This window comes from Xenopus laevis, chromosome 8L, assembly GCF_017654675.1.
Source record: "Xenopus laevis strain J_2021 chromosome 8L, Xenopus_laevis_v10.1, whole genome shotgun sequence".
Classification (NCBI taxonomy): Eukaryota; Metazoa; Chordata; class Amphibia; order Anura; family Pipidae; genus Xenopus; species Xenopus laevis.
Genome location: NC_054385.1, coordinates 56,447,241 through 56,465,421, shown reverse-complemented (window position 1 = coordinate 56,465,421; position 18,181 = coordinate 56,447,241). Strand labels below are relative to the sequence as shown.

Genomic DNA, 18,181 nt, shown 5'->3' with positions numbered 1-18,181 from the left:
GCCTACCCCTAGTTCCCCTCCAAGTTGAAAAATGCAAACTCTGATTATGTTTGAGCAGAATGCAAGAATAATATTATTTTCTCCATCTTATTTATATCAATATTTTCCTTATCTGTAATCCTGAAATATGAGTAACTGGGTGTGTACCTGACTCCAGGAGGTGGAAGGGTGGAGTAGTATGGTTTAAAAACACAAAATGTCTGCTTTTAGCCTTCCCGTATTGGGTGCATTCCATATTCTGGTGTTCGCCCTGGAGGGTGGGCAGTTCCTGTTGTGTATTCAGAAAAGTAAGTTCAGCACAAGACCTATTCATTGCACTAATGTTGAAAAATTTATTATACATAGGTAGGGTTATTATTATTAACATGTATTTATATAGCGCCAACATATTGCATAGCACTGTAAAGTAAATGTGATTATACAACTAAAATCACATGAATTATATACATAGAACATATGGAGTTACATACATCACAAAGGTACAAAAAGGTGAGGAAGGACCTATGCATAGGCATACACTCTAAAGGGAGGGGAGTAATACACAAGGTGTGGGCAAGATCGAAATGGGTGAGAAATGTGGTACTGTATGTGCTGTTGCATTTGGTAGTTAAGCAGAGTGAGGGTAGGATTCTCGAAAGAAGTGTGTTTTAAGAGATTTCTTGAAAGCAGAAAGGTTGGGAGAAAGTCGGACAGACCGTGGGAGAGAGTTCCAGAGGAGGGGTTCAGCCCTTGCAAAGTCTTGAATGCGAGCATGTGAGGAGGTAATGAGAGAAGAGTTGAGTAGCAGGTCAGTAGAGGAGCGTAGTAAGCGGTTGGGTGAGTATATAGAGATGAGTTCATAGATGTAGGGTGGGGCAGAGTTATGAAGTGCTTTGAAAGTCAGTGTCATTAATTTGAATTTGATTCTGAAAGGTAACGGAAACCAGTGCAGGGACTGACAGAATGGCGAGGCAGAGGAGGAGCGGTTGCTGAGGTATATGAGCCTCGCAGCAGTGTTCATTATGGACTGGAGAGGTGACAGTCTCTGGAGGGGAAGGCCAATTAAAAGAGAGTTACAGTAGTCTAGACGTGATATCATGAGAGAGTGAATAAGAATTTTGGCAGCATCTTGGGTGATAAATGATCGTATTTTGGAAATGTTCCTAAGGTGGGAGTGACATGATTTAATAAGTGACTGGATATGAGGAGTGAATGACAGGGCAGAATCTAGGATAACCCCAATGTTGAAAAATTTATTATACATAGGTAGGGTTGCCACCTGTCCAGTTTTGACCCAGACAGCCCGGTATTTTGAAGGGCTGCCAAGTTCAAAACTTCCTGCCCGGTTTTCCAAATAACGTCTCGGCCCCACCCACTGACGTCACGGCCATGCCCAGTCTCAGCCGCACAGAAACCCTAAACATAGGGTTGTCACCTTTTCTGGAAACAAATACTGGCCTTCCTATATATTTATCTTTTTTCCCTATTAACAATATTAGGATCAACCATCATTTTTACTGGCCATGCTGGTAAAATATTGACCAGGTGGCAACCCTAGTTATACAGCTCCTTCAATTAAACTAAAATACAAACCTTTGTACCTATGCCCCTTGGAAATTGAGTATTTCCATTGCCCAGGTATGTCAAGTGTTTGTACCCTAGTGCAGGGATGTTCAATTGGTCCACTGCCAGACAGAGCCACTAGAAAGCTTTTTAAGGTTGCCAAATGTCCACAAATCTATACAGAATTTCTGTGTAACATTATTGTTTTATACAATCCGCCCTCTAAAAGTGAAATTGCACATGACAGCACTGCTACACATTTGGCCTTTTTTGGACTAGATGTCAGGAGTCTGAAGCAAATGGAGGGATAAGTGTGATGAAGACCCTTGAATAAGTGATAAGGCAGTAGGGATGTTGGTGTAATTTGGGGAATAGGGCATGTGGGCTAGCTAGTGATAGGTTAGATCCTGTTTTCAGTAACTCAGTGAATGGAAGATAGATTAGGTTACTAGGGGGCCCATTCACTTAGCTTGAGTGAAGGAAAAGAGGAAAAATAGTTCGAATTTCAAAGTGTTTTTTTGGCTACTTCAACCATCGAATGGGCTACTTCGAATCGAACGATTCGAACTAAAAATCGTTCGACCATTCGATAGACGAAGTACTGTCTCTTTAAAAAAAACTTCAACCCTCTAGTTCGCCATCTAAAACCTACCGGGACAACATATTATTAGTCTATCCCATAAAAATAATGCTTGTAGTCAGTACTATTAATGGGAAGGGAAAAAGTGTGCTGCTGCTTCCTTCCAATGCTATTATGCCATTATGATCTCTCTCTCTCTATCTGCATCTATATATTTATCTATCTAATTATCCAAATAGTGTAAACCTCAACAATAAATGGCTTAATGCACTGCAACTAAATATTTTAGAAATTATAAAGGTTTATTTATTACAGCTGTGATGAAAGCAAAAAAAATTATCTGGAGCGGCTAGTATTAATCATAGTAAGGAGAGTGAGTCATTTTAGCTCTTCCACCAAACCCACGTCACATACTGCATGCTTTGTTAATTAAGGCATCCTTTGACTCTGCCACTAATAATGCACTTAAGACCGAAGTCCAGCAGGAATTTCTGCATCTCTTCATTTCATACAGCTAATTTATTAATGAATACTGATGTCATGTAGCATTATATTACAAACTTTATTTCTTGTTATAATTATAGAGCAAACAGAAGTTTTAGTATAGATCCTGATACTATGGTTCAAAATGAAAATATCAGTACTGTTACCCGTGCATTGTTTGTAATATGGTTTGTAATAATGTAGATGACACAAGAGTGTCAACATTTTACAATGGGTTCCATTGTAGCTGCTTGAAGTTGTACATTGGAAAAAATGCACATTTTTTACAGTTACTTGACATTGCTTTTTTCCCCCTTGGAAAATGCTATAGATTCATGAAAGAAAAATCTCATAAACAAAACGCAGTAACATTTCTACTTCAGATTTGCTGTAAACTCAAAAAGGAAATATTCCCAGGGACTGCATATAATAAACATATTAAAATAATAAAACAAAACACCATTTAATTTTTATGCTATAACATGTTTTATAGTTACAACATCCCATAGATTTTTTTTCCAGTTCTACAGCTGATTACAAGTTGAAGATCATGCATTTTGTATGCATTACCAGACGTGTGCTATATTAATTTCACTGCTCAGTCCTAATGCATATTTTTCTATGACTGCTTTTTTGTTAAGGTTTAGTGTTGTAGCTGTGAGTATAATAATTGCATTCTCACTGTTCTGTACCATTCAGGATCCTAAAATATTCATGACAGCAGATGGCCTCAGGCAGGAATGGTCTGATATAAGAATACAATTGCCCATAAGTGCTTGTTAAAATGTGTATTGTACAGGGGGCTGCAGTTTAAGCAATCTTGTGATCTGTGCTGCAGCAAAATATTTTGTACCATATAAGAAAAGACTAAGATTATATTCAGAAGTAAGGCTATATATAATAAAGTTCATAGAGAGAAAATAACTTTGGGGAGTTTTAGCAAACTTTAAAATTATTTTCTGAGATTAAGACATGATTCCAGCTGGTGTCTATGGGCTTATTTGGGCCACATACTTTGGTACATTTGCAACTGCATAGATTTTCTGTAGTGCTTGTCATCTGTTTTGGTTGTCATATAAACAAGCCCAGGTTTGTTAGTGTCACTGGGGTTCTGGCCAGTTGCATATTGAACAACATACAGGAACTTGGGCAGCAGATTAACTAATTAACTAATCATTTTGTTTCTTAAATAGCATCTAAATTCAGCCTTTTGTATTTTTTATGTCTCGAGATAGAAACAAGAATATATCAGCAGAAAGTGCTGCTTCTTTCTCCACACCCCTAAGCCATATATCCTATGTGGACTCTCATCTTTACTTTCAAAAGGCTGTACCACCAGGGCAAACAGGGCAGGCCAAGGTCAGCAAGACTGGTCATTGTATAACTGACACTTAAGTAGCACTGGGCTATTATACTTTAAACATTTTATCAAATTCTTGCAGTCACGATCTCCCACAAATATGGACATTGTATGCTATCCAAAAGTCTTATAGGCTTCAAGCAAAGCTATTGTTCTAGTACTGACTAACCAGATAGCATATATGTGCTTATAAGTAATTGTGGATTTATCCAATAGGATTCATAGAAGGATTGAATTGGTTCTCTTTTGTTCAGTTTTAGTCCAGGTAGCGCAAGACAGCAGTATTTCTATATTGTATAGGACCTTTCTCTATAACGAAGTTATAGCAGAAAACAAATTCTACAGTATACATATGTTGGAGATAATTCGGGTGGTGAATAAGTGCTGGAGAGAGAATAGTGCTTGAAGCTTGCAAATTCTGGGACATCTTTGGGCAACTAAGCCTGTTCTCTGTTTCTGCACATTTCTGTTCTTCCTCTAGTCTGCCTGCAGAGGAGGCTCTCTTTGTTTTGTATATACAGTACTGGATTGTTTGGAGCAATTGGAATAGTTACTTTCACGCTATTTTCACAATGCAATATGAAGTGGCCATGAAACATGTTTTTGTGACCTTGGATGGTGCTGTTTTAAAGAAACAATTAAAGAACTTAAATTGTGATGAAATCTAGTACTATTGTGAACACAAAGGAGCCCATACCTGATAAGTACAAGAAAAGGTATTTAAAATGAGGCCCAAATAAATATTTTTTTTACAGGTATGGGAACTTTTATACAGAATGGGATAAAATGATCTTTTCCTAATTTAGATTACCATATTTTAACTCTACTAAAAATAATTTGAACATTACAAAAACCCAAATTATTATTTTGCCTCCACTAAGGATTAATTATATCTTAGTTTGGATCAAGTGCAAGGTACTGTTTTATTATTTCAGAGGAAAAGGAAATCATTTAAAAAAAAAAATTGATTAAAATGGAGTTTATGGTCAATAGCCTCGCCATAATTTGGAGCTTCCTGGATAATGAGTTTTTGGATCATGGATCCTATACTTGTACATTGCATTGTACCCTTTTATGTTACTTACTGTATTGCAACATGTAAAGTTTCTAACATCACCAGCATCAGCAGGCAGTCAATAAATCCCATTAAAGGGGTGGTTCACTTTAAGTTAACTTTCATATGTTATAGAACGGACAATTCTAGGCAACTGTTCCATTTTTTTTTTCATTTTTTCTGACTCTTTCCAGCTTTCAAATGGGGGTCACTGACCCCATCTAAAATAACAAATGCTCTGTAAGGCTACAAATTTATTGTTATTGCTACATTTTATTACTCCTCTTTCTATTCAGACCCTCTCCTAATCATATACCAGTCTCTTATTCAAATCAGTGCATGGTCATTTTGACTGTAGCAACCAGATTGCTAAAATTGCAAACTGGAGAGCTGCTGAATAAAAAGTTAAATAACTCAAAAACCACAAATAATAACAAATGAAAACCAATTGCAAATTGTCTCAGAATATCACTTTCTGCGTCATACTAAAAGTTAACATAAAAGTGAAGAACCCTTTCAATGTCAATATGCCGTTTTAGTAGTCTCTTACAGTTAACTTCTTCTATGAAAAATGCAGCTTTTAAGCAAAAAATAATATTCAGGCTCATTTGCAAGTGCAAGTACTAAAATAGATGCAAGAACGAGCTTGTGATGCTATGAACAAAAGTACTTGTACTTATACATGCTTCTTACATATAGTGCTGGGAACACCAATGCACTGGTTCAACCAGCTCTAATAAATTGTATGCAAATTGTATAGGTTTTACCAACACAAGGGGAATTGTAAATCACCCCTAGAAACATTAGTATGTGCCACAGCTTGCATGCTATTTGCCAAAGGAGATGCTTATTTGTGACTGCATTGTTAAACCAATAATAAACAAAGTTTCAGCTTAAACTATTTAACAGGTCCTTCAATGATGCTTGAATTCTGAGAAAAAGTGCTGCATTGTAGACGAGAAACATGGCAATTTGCATCTGAATTTTGCCCTTTGCATAGAGCACTGCTTTGGTAAATGAGCCCACTAGTGTTCTAAATGTATAATTGCTTGGAAAACTTGTAATAATACATGACTTGTTTTAATAAAATGGTATAACACATTGTGATGTCCACCATTATATCTTTAGCTTTGAAAACCACTTTTTGTTATTTGATTATATACACAGTTAGAATAAATTAGTGAATGAGTTACCGATCTCTAGAGATATAGCAATTGCCTAGCATTTCTCCATTTATTAGGAAGCTTAATTAGCTGGGTGAGAAAGTACATGCTAGCACTTTCTCTTTCCAATTCATTAATAATGTGATTCTGTTCAACAGTTAAACTCCCTCTATCCAAGGCATCTAATGCACTTATTGGGAAATGTCAAGCATGGTTCAAATAGAAACAAAGCTAGTCTGTATAGAGTGAGATGCGAACAGTCCTGCAACAAACTGCTACCGTTTACAAAAGTCCAATGTAACAATTACAATCAGGGTTATTTTTTTAGGCCCTCTTTTAGGCCAATCTGCTATAAAGCTTGCAGATTTTTTGGGAACAACTGACAGTGGCCACATTAATAAATAGTGTATATAAAACTATATTTATTAGCAATATATTGGAATGTATTATTAAATATAATTATGGCTAATGAGGTTATACCAGCAATAAATTATTTTCACATTGTATTAATTATACTAAATTAACTCACTAATAGTAAATCCACTGCAATATATTGGAATGTATTATTAAATATAATTATGGCTAATGAGGTTATACCAGCAATAAATTATTTTCACATTGTATTAATTATACTAAATTAACTCACTAATAGTAAATCCACTATCCCAGTGGACTTTTTTTTCACTGCTCATGTTAAAAGTTTGAGAGGCTTTACATCTCCCCCACCATACAATTTCTGGAGTTTTTTCATATAACTCTCTAGGTGGCAATAGAAATTGCCAACAATTGTGTCTTTATCCGTCGCTAGTCTTTATACAAGTCAAATTACAAAGAGTTGATAAGATAATAAGCTATAATATACATGTACACCAGAAATGGCACAGGTGCTTGCATTGGGTTTTTTCTGTTGTCATTATCATTGTCAATCACATTTTAGTAAACAGATGCCTAAGGGGGATGACAGGGTACCTTTTATAGTCAGTGTTTTATGTCCTCCAGTGCGGGTGTCAAAACATCAGAAAGGACCTCTGCTTTGGTGTCAGTGAGTATCACCGGTGGTAAAACATTTGAATTGCATAAGCACCAAAACTTGTCTTCTACATTTTTCAGCAATTCAGACATTTTCCCACTGATGATTTACAATATATGCGGTATGAAGTTATTTTCTGATCTTTTGTACTGCCATCGCCCTAAGCCTACTGTATTCAAGAGATCTTTTCAGTTATCAGCTGTGTACACATAGCCATTTTTTTGCTCAAATCGTTTACATATCCATTGTGCTCAAATAGCTGCCCCATGGCTAAACAGCATAAACTGTATTAGTGTTTCTGAAGCAAACACAACTTCTACCATTGCAAGGTAATGTTACATAATATAAAAAGTCATATAAATGCTTACTTATGATGTTACTGGTCCTAAAAGCAATTTTTAGGTTCATATTCTGCATAATGATTTGGAGCATACAGGACTTATGCATCATTATCTTTTATAGTAGCCAAGACTAGTACTTAGCATTGCTCCATGCAGCCTCTGAACCGCTCTCTCTTTCTGAAGAACACCAGTGTGAGTGTGGGTCGTTCCTTCCTGGCATTCCTAATTGACAATACACAGTATCAATCCATAACTCTAATGTGATCAGTCTTTCCAAAACAAAAACTGATAAAGGCAAACAAAACCTCCAGTAAGCCAGTTGCCTGTTCACCTCTTACCAGGTGGGAAAAAGTTCTTCTTAACTTGAGATAATACTCTCGAATTGAACTGATACTTATTATGTAACAAATTGTAATTATTTTTTTCACCTAGAATGCAATCTACCACATTTGTAAGCCCATAAAATGAATCACAAATAATCCCACTCATTGAGCTCAACAAAATCACTTTTGTTGGTAGGCAGTTCCATAACCTGAATACCTATAAATCAAAGAGGCCCATGTTATACTGATTATCCAACTTCTGTTTCAAATACTGATTGTTTAACAAATCATAACTGTAAATACACTTTTCCTAGAAAGGCAGTCCATCAGGAAATTATCCATTTTATCCATTACCATATCTCTTGTTAAGAAATTCAATAAAACTGATTGCATATACTGTAGAAGCATATCCTCACCTTATGATGAGATCTCCTTTCAGCCTCAGTTTAATTAGTACTACTTCTACAAATCATAATTATATATGCTACTTTTATTATCACTTAACACCACCCCTCCTGGTAGGAAATTCCACCAGTGTTCCATGTGTTATAAAGCAAAGATTTCATATTTTGATGGTGAAATTTCCTTTGCTCCAGCCTATTAGAAATATTTGTATATTGACCTCAACATGTAGGCTACCAATTGACTATGTTTGCACTTCATCAATAAAATGCCTCTTTTTAATGAGCTAACATAATATTAGCCATTATTATCACCACTATGGATGGTAGGTTTAATTTTTTAGAATATCTTGATTGTGGCATTGTTTTTGATTTGGGGCTAAATCAACTTGCCTCCAGTTTTGTTGGAACAGCTGTGATATATAGGTGTCCATATAGGATATTAGGATCTTTCTTTTACAGAACATAACTGCCCTTAGCACTCGAATTCCAACGGACATATATTTTTCCTATTCTTCTTCCTGTAAAATGTGATTTTCAGGGGTGTGCATTTTCTATTTGTTGCTCTTTTATAAATATATTCAAATTGTCATATTTTTTCTCATACCTATTTATTCTTCTTTTAGTAGTTTTTGTAGTTTTCTTTTTACTGTTTATTTACTGAAATTAACCTTTTAGAGCAATCTTGTTTTTATCGTTTATCCTAACTAACTTGATTTTTGCCATATTTGATGCTATCCACCAACACCACCACTATTTCCAGTGCCACAGCATGGCCACCTAGGCAGGCAGGGTCATTTTTTAAAAGAAAACACTATTGTTCCTCTCAACCAGCAACTAGATTTTTAGGTATGAAAAATGAGTTGGCCTCAAAAGCCCAGGTTACTGTACTACAGAAACTGATGTGCTTTGAAAAAAGAAGCATTAGCCTCAGGACAATGTCTCTTGTGGATGTTGTGGAAAGGATTCTTTAATTCATGCCACTATCCCATTAAAGCAATCATGTCATATAGTTACCATGGATATGTTTGTTCTGTCTTTTTAGTTTTTTATATATTTGGCTATAAGCATCTTAGTCAAGTTATTTAAGCCTGACTTATACAAAGTCTCTAGTACAGTTTTGTAACTTAAATTATGAACAGGAATAAATTGTTTTGGCCTAAGGTGACAGCCCTGCAACATTGGTCACTGAAGCTGGGGAGAAAGTACTGGGGCAGGTTAGAGGTCCTGAACCTTGCTCAGCTGTATCAGTGCTAAATTAGGAAGCTGGAATGTCCAGACGGACCATGCATGACTAGATTTCTGCCCTTTATTGAGACAGAAAGTAGTTACGGTAACATTACTACCAAGTTTTAAACTTCTTTATTCTAGTTCAAAAGGTGGCTTTAGTATACTACTTTTTCCCCAACTAGGATGCTTTACACAACTGGGATATTGTTTTCTTGCATAAATAACAAATATTTTATCTTTATTATAGTTTCTCTTTATCTGTCTCATGAAAAGACAAATATGTGATGTGAAATCATCAATAATATCTATCTGTGCAGAGGAAGAACAAGTAATTCACCACCTTAAATAGAAGCAAAACATGTCCCTGTGAGTGTTATGATTCTGTTTTGCTCTTGCTAATATTGTCCCTTAGAATGCATATGCACAGGCTATAAATAATACAGGAACGGTGGTGCATGAATCATCAGCTACAAACACAGTCTTATTTACCAGGGAAAAGAGCATTACATACAAATAATAATAATATTGTAGCTGTGCCTATATTCATTTAGAATCTTACATTTAACTTCTACTGTTACGGCTATTAACATTTCATTCTACAGGGAACAAAGCTGCTTTGGAAAACAAACAAACCACTCATAAAATATTCATCTCATAATGTTCTTATTTGTGCATGTTTTCCAGTCATAATTCAGCTGATAGTAGCAAAGTTTAAAAGAAAACAGTGCTTTGCAAATGATTGCAAATAGAAATACAAGAAGTGTTAAAATAGTTTATTTTTCCTATCTGCAGATGCCTGTTATTGCTTTCAGACATTATCAGACAGATTATTTTGCTGCCTGGTAGCTCAGATGACAGTGAATACTTGATTGCAATAAAAGGGCAATCTATAGCATCCTCCATATGGTGTTTACCTCAATAGGTTAGAAATAGAGTTTGAAGCCTCTAGGTGGTGCACAGGATAATAGAGCTGTTTTTAACATCCTGCTCTGATGTTTTACTACTCAAGCACATGGCTTACTTGCACTGAGATGCATTAAGGTGAAGGTTAGCAGGAGACATCAAACATAAGAGATGGCTTTCATTACTTCTGAAAGTTTCTGAATTATCTGCTATGGGTAATCTGTCATGTCTTTCTCACCCTGGAGGTGCAAATGCTGTTTACACTATTGATCAGCTCAGGGATCAATGCTACAAAACATACAAGGGATTGCAAAACTATTTGAACTCATATAAACTTACAAAGGGAGCAATAAATTACAAGCAGTAAGACTTCAGCTTACTGATGAAGAAAAATTTTTTTTTTGGAATGCAGAGATTGCATTTCTAATTTGCTAGACCTGAGCCACAGTAAAAAAAAAAAAGTTGTATATACTGGCTGTCTTAATTTTATTTCATCAGTGAATCAAACACGCAGTATCAGCGTTTAACGGCTTTTTATAAGTAAAGCATTTCAGATGTTCAGATTTCTTCCTGTCTGGATTGAGGAAACCTCAGTACATGTCTACATGTGCAGTCTCTTAGTCTGTGGTCTCTCTTCCGACAATAAAGATCTAGTGAGCACACAGCCAGCAATTACACCCGGAATTCTGGTAAATAACACGGGGTAACAATAGAGGGAAATAAAAATGTAGAATTGCATGTGAATTTTGCACCTATTGACTAAGGTGGTTATTTAGTAAGCCTTAATTTTTTTTTGTAGTTGAGATTTTTTTGGCAAAAACATAATTTATTTAGAGGAAAAAAAACTTGAATTTTTCAAGATTTATTATAACCCGAAGCTGCAAAAAGTCAGAATCTGAAAATCTCAAACCTGTCGAGGTCATGTAGAAGTCAATGGCAGATATCTCTTAGAATTTGAAGATATTTTGATCTGTGCTGGGTTTTGTCCGATAATCTAAATAATTCTAGGGTTTCTGCTGATAACCTGAAAAAATCAAGCGATTTGGGCGTCAAATCTGAAAATTTTGTATGATTCAATTTTATTTATGGAGTTTTTTCCCAAACTGATTTTTTCCAGTTATTTTATTGATAAATAAGATTAAAATTGTGAATGAGAGTTTGGTCAAGCTTGGTTTAATAAAAAAGTTGGATAAATTTGAGTTTTAGTAAATAACCCCCTTAATGTATTTACCAACAGGTCAAATCACAACATACATGTGTAACACAGTGAATTTATGAATCCTCACCAAATATTTCTGGTTTGCTAAAGGTTGAAGGAATAATAGGTAGGAAACCCTTTGGGCTGTAGCAACAAACTAACCAGGATTTGCAATGAGAACTTGTTAATGTTACTGTTTATTAGGACCAAAACAGGTTATAAGTGATTTCTGACTAAACTTAAACCTTATTGTTCGATATCATACATTAAATCAGTGGAGATCATATACCAGACTAATGGGGGGAATGTAATAAAAGTCACAAAGAGCAAATAAATTTGCACAAATAAGAAATTCGCATTTCGCAATGTAATACTCTTCCTTAAACTGTTACTGCATTGCGAATTTTAATTGCGCATTACGAATTTTAATTTCCCACTTTTAAGAAGTACTTGAAGGTGTCGTAATTTTTTGGAGCAAACATAACTTTTTCAGTAAGAAGTTCTATTACATTTACCGCACACTGGTGCAAACTATAAAATTCGCAAACCTTGGACTTTGGAAACCTGAAGCAACGAGTATGCCATCCCGCTGGAGATTCACATTCTTGCAGGCAGGAAAAAAAATCTATAATGCGGGAAATTGTATGGAAAACTCCAGTTCCAAGCAATCCAGATAACAGATGTCCTACTTACATAGCATTCTGGGCAAGTCTGGAGAAAATACAAAGTTTAATGTGTATGCAGACTGGCGAACTACTAATCTGCGTTGCCATTATCCATTGATACTGTGAGCATTAATGCAGTGACCCACATAATTCTATTTAAAATGTCTTGGACCTGACAATCAGAGAAGCAGTGTACGATTATCTAATCATTATTCCCACATCTTTTATTTTTAGCGAGGGAATGAGAAATTGGTGTCATCTGTCCTGGCAGGAACACACTACATTGAAATCAAAGCTTATCCAAGCCAACGTATGCATAAAAGGCTGCCATCCTTATGGATGGGAATGCATTAAAATGGCAACATTGTTAAAAAAATTCATTTGATTATAACAAGAACCCTGTAAAAAGATAACTCTTTATAGTAGCCTGGGTAAACTTTACTTGTACCAATTAAATTGTCAAGCATATTATTTGCATTTATATAGTTTTAACTCAATTACATAATAAACAGGGAAAGGATCAGGGAAAGTGAAGTCAGTTCCTGTCATTGAGTTATATAAAGGTATGGGACCTGTTATCAAGAATGTTCTAAACCTGTGGTTTTCTGTAATCTTTCTGTAATTTGAGTCACCATACCTGTACCTTACCATAACGGTACTAACATTTTTTTAAATATGTAAACTGAATAGAATTGTTTTGCCTCCAGTTAGGATTAATTATATCTTAGTTAGGATCAAGTACAGCATACTGTTTATTATTACAGAGGAAATTTGTTTGTGGAGACACTGGTTCTTGAGAAAGGTCACATTATAGAAGGGTTGAAAACTTCCTGCACGGTTTATCGAATTAGGAAATCCAGACAGGGCTATTCTTGATGATGTGACGATCAACTAAGCAACATTTACTGGAAGATCTCTTTAATCCAGCCTCTCATTTCAGAATGAAAGTTAACTTTATATAGAAGAATGTGTCGATAGGTGTTATATTTCAGTAAACAATCCTGACTCAAAATTTAAGTAATCTTCAGGTGCTAGGCTCAAGAACTGTTCACACGAAAGAACAATTCATGAATGGTACATCATTTGTTATTGCCCTGGATGCACCCACATGCATATGTTCTACCAGTACTGTATTGTGTTGTGGAATGTACGATTGTACAATATCAATATATAAAATGTTATGTTAGAAGAGTCTAAAAATGTTTAATGCCTTTCCTTCTATCTGTTGTACTTTTTATGGATGGTTTTCATCCACAATGAAGTTGGGAGTTGCTATCTTTCCCTGCATTAGTAATTCCTTCCTCCTGTTTACAGTTCCTCAGGCAGTGAAGATGCTCTGAATTTCAGGGGACATTGTTGTGGCATTGGCAAGGGAGCACTGGGTGTTGGGCATCTGTGTAGTCTTAAATACTTATAACAGAGGCAAGGAATAATTCACATACAGTATATTACTTTGTGATAGCACTTACGTTTGCAGAGTTTTATTTGTTTTAAAAAGCAAGAGATTTAAGGAGATTCTGTGTACTATGGGTTGAGTTGAATTCATTTAAAATGTTATACTCCTAGTGAGGAAGAAAAGCAATTCAGCCAGGCTCTTGGATTCAGCTGAATCCTGCTAAAAAAGCCTCTTGTTTGGCTGAATCTGGAATTTGGAGAGCTGGAATGAACAGAGTAAAAGAGCTTTAGCACCATGAACAAGCATTAGGTTAAGAACTGGCTACACAGAGAATGTCTGTCAGCAATACATGCGTAGTGTACTACATGGTTCTAGGGTTCTGTATTTATTTAACCTGTTTATTAAAGACTTTGGAGAGCATTGAAAGTAATATTTCTGCTACTGACACAAAACTATAAAGGGCAATTAAATTAATCCAATATGGGTTATCCTTGCAGGGGGGCTCTGGGCAAAATAGAGTTAGGCTCAGCTAAATAACTGATGGGATTCACTGTTAAGAAATGTAAGGTCATACACTTGGAATTTAAAAGGGTATAGATTCACAAGAGGAATGCCTAATTATTCTACTTAAGCACTTGTATGGCCCATAGAATATGCAGTGCATGCTTGGTCTCTACACTCATTGCTGATACAGAGAAAGTCCAGAGCAGAGCAACTAAGCAGCTACAGTGCATGTGGGGTTTTTAACTGGGGATATGATCACTATGCATGAATATATAATGGGGCCATATACTGTCATAATTTTACTGCAGATTGTTCTACATGACACTTTCAGATTTGAAGAAAAGAAGATTCCATGTTAAGGCACAAATTTAAGGTGCAAAATAAGGTGTTGAGAGAGTTGGGAAAAACTGTGGAATTTTCTCTCCAAAGCAGTTGTTCTGGTATTACATTGTTTCAAGAAAGACTTTGTTGTATCTTAAACCATTGAGCAATTGAGAAAATAAAATATTATTGAAATTAACTCATGGTACAAAGTTGATCCTGGAATTGGTCTGTTTGCCTTTTGGAGACAGGAAGGAATTTTTTGTTTCCTGTGAGGCAAATCGAAGCTGGCTTTAGATGTTTTTTTTTTTTGCTTTCCTCTGCATCAACTACAAATTAGACCTAATTAAAACTAGGTAATATACAGTATATGTTTATTATTCCTTGAAATCCTGTATGAAGTGTCTCAGTTTATCCTGAGCTATGAACAAAATTGGTATGTCAGATAAGCAAACATTAGTATATTCTAAATGAGTGTGTTTTTGTAAATGGTATAGTTTCAATCATGCAAATGTATGTATTTATTTGTACAGTGCTACAAGGCTATGCAGTACTTTGCAGTAAGAGGAACAGACTGAATCATACACAGGAGATCAATAAATACAATTACAAATACAAAGAGTTATGTGTTCTTCATACCACTGCAAGAATATCCCTGTCCCTAAGAGATTACAATCTAGAATCTAGTACTGCAGGTAAACATATGATTTATAAACACATGCCAAAGCTAACAGCTGACTTTTTAGAGACAGTCTTCTTCCAAAGAGCATCTAGTCCCGCTAAGACCACTTTATGGATCAGGAAAGCAAAAGGCTGGAAAAACTGTTCCAGACTTTAAGCAAAAATGAAACTGAAAATGTTGCTGGGTTATATAAATCAAATACACACATAGAAAGGACACTAATTATATAAAACTAGTATTTATTCCTAGTTACTCCAATCATTATAACATGATGTTCATTCCATAGTCAAAGAAATATTGGAAGGCAAGTCAGTTCATTCATGCTAGGAGAGACATTCCTGGCAGATCCTGCAACATTTATATGTCTCAGTGACATAGCAGTTTTTGGTTTTCAAAAATGCAATCAATTCAATGTCTTTAGGTCCTTTAAATTCATAGAATGTAATATTTATTTAAATGTATTTGTATATGTCTAGTTAGAGATTATCCAATATCATAAAATCACTCTAAGGGCTGATTTACTAAAACTCGAATTAATCTCAGTTTTTTATGAAAACAAAACATGAAACTCCCTTTCATGAATTGAACTAATTTATCAATCAAAAGTGAGAGTTAGTTTGTATTGTAAGATTGACACTCCGATTTTATCGAGTTTTCGCTGCAAAACTCGTCTTTTTCAGTTTATCGGACCCTGAATTTTCCAGATTATCTGGCTCAGATCATGACATCAAGAGACAAATTCAGGGTCATCTGCCATTGACTTCTACATGACCTCGACAGTTTTGAGATGGCATATTTTCAGATTTGGATTTTTAGCAGCTTTGGGATATGATAAATCGCTCATTTTAGTTTTTTATTTCCACTTATAATTCAAGTTTTTCCCCTTAAAACCTTGACCAGAAAATATTGAGGTTTAATAAATGGGCAACTAAGTATTAAGGTTGTAATTTTAATTAACATTAAATATAGAATGCCCAAGTCTCCCATAAGATGGCATTATAGACCAGTGTATAGAGAGTGTGCTGATATACATTGTACAATCACAAATAAGCTCCTTACAGGCTATGTGTATGTGTACACACAGATTTAGATCTTTATTTACAGTGCATTTCAGTATTGGGATTATTGCTTTGTGGCCAAATGTGTTTACATTATTTGAACCATTATGTGTGAATGTAGATGACAGGAAAAGGCTCTATTGCATGCCTACTTGTGGCAAGCTGATGACAAGCATCTAGCGTGATATGTATGCAGGCTTAATCTCTGTCACAGGCTTTTGTGTGTGCTGTGAGATCATCAGTGACAAAATACAAAGAATATTTGACAGCAGGTCAGTATGCAGAAGCTGCTTTGCAGTTATGGTAGACTAGATTCTACACGCTTGCCTGTAGGTTGCATTTACTGTAGTGGAATTACCACTCATCCTGTTACAGAAGGAATTCATTATTCATTACTTTAATCATTCTTCTACTCATGGAAGTGCAGAAAGTATCAAAGGAACTATTAGTACCAAAAATATTTTCAGAGGTTGTAATCTTATATGTAAACATTTGTGGCTTTTGTTTCTGTGTATTCGGACTCAGTATGACTGAATGCAGGAAGCCCCTACCTACATGCAGTGGCCTTTTGTATTTCCCTGTTTTGAATGTTATCTCCTGTTACCACATATTGATTTAAAGATATAATGGAAATTAAACTTTTCAGAGACCTCACATCTACTTTCTTTGCAGACAAAACATCAATACACTGCAGTTAACTGCAACACCCTGCCAATTTATCTGACCAAGCATATTTCTGAATTCCATAGGGTACAACCAAATGGTTCATAAATATTTTCTACTTAAAGAAAAAAATATTCGTATTGGTTGCCTCCAGTAAGGATTAATTATATCTTAGTTGGGATCAAGTACAAGGTATGTTTTATTATTACAGTGAAAAGGGAATTTGTTTTTGAAATTTTGAATTATTTGAGTAAAATGGAATCTATTGGAAATGGTTTTCTCAAAGAATGAGGACAAAATATGTAACTATGGTTTGCAGCTATGATTTTTCAAACATTAATTTTTTCAGTCTGCAAACTATATACCCGTAAATTCATAGATTTCATCTGACCAATGATATTTTGCAAATCCACAGTATCATAAACATAAACCTACACGTTTTCAAGACTTCTATGCTGGGTTCATTTACCTAACTGAATACAGGCCCATCTATCTATTTGACATATGACATTTTGGCATTCTATATTAATGGAAAGCTACAGTATCACATTGTGGGTTAATACAAAACATCTACAGCAGTTGAGTCCCCCCCCCCCCAGCAGCCCATCAGCAGCCTATCAACATAAAAATGGGCAGTTAACCAGATAAGCAGCTACTTGACACCACTGCTGAAGAATTTCTTTGCATTGCTAAAAAAAAACCCTGCTTTTTCCTGCTTGGATGCAATTCTCATGTCTACCATTAGGTGTGGCTAGGGAGCACAACTTAGGTTGTACTGAAGTACAATGAGAAGGGGAGAAACAATAGCTGTTTCAAAGCAGTTCCATCCTGAAGTCTGAAAACTGAGAATCAAGCACAAAGCACAGCGCCTGTCCTGCCTCACTGCTTCAGAAAATATAGGACTTTGGTTGATGATTTTATGCATTTTATTGGAGTGAGTAGGTTAGGTTTAGGTGCAAATTACTGACAGGGGGAAACATGCATGTTACTTCAGGTGAGATGGGCTTAAACCATTGAAACTCTTGACAAATACAGAAAGTTAACTTGGCACCTATATTACAAGTCTAATGACCTGAATAACAGTACTCAGCCTTCGTCCTTGAATAAAACTGTCTTTTTGAATAACTGAAGTCCCATGAGTTAACCGTCTAAATTTTCTTTCAAACATGTCAAACTAGAAATATATGAAATGCCTAAATTAGAAGGATATCCTCAAGGAACACATGAATCTGGGACAGAAGTTTACGTTTCAAGACTGTGCGTAGGAGTAACAAGTGCACAGTA

The 18,181-nt window shown here is 35.5% G+C and overlaps 1 protein-coding gene across 1 annotated transcript in view; it reads left to right on the top strand.

The window, feature by feature from the left end:
• The window catches only part of tent5d.L (terminal nucleotidyltransferase 5D L homeolog), a 97,034-nt gene that overhangs the window by 50,067 nt on the left and 28,786 nt on the right, over positions 1 to 18,181 (top strand). The window lies entirely within an intron of this gene.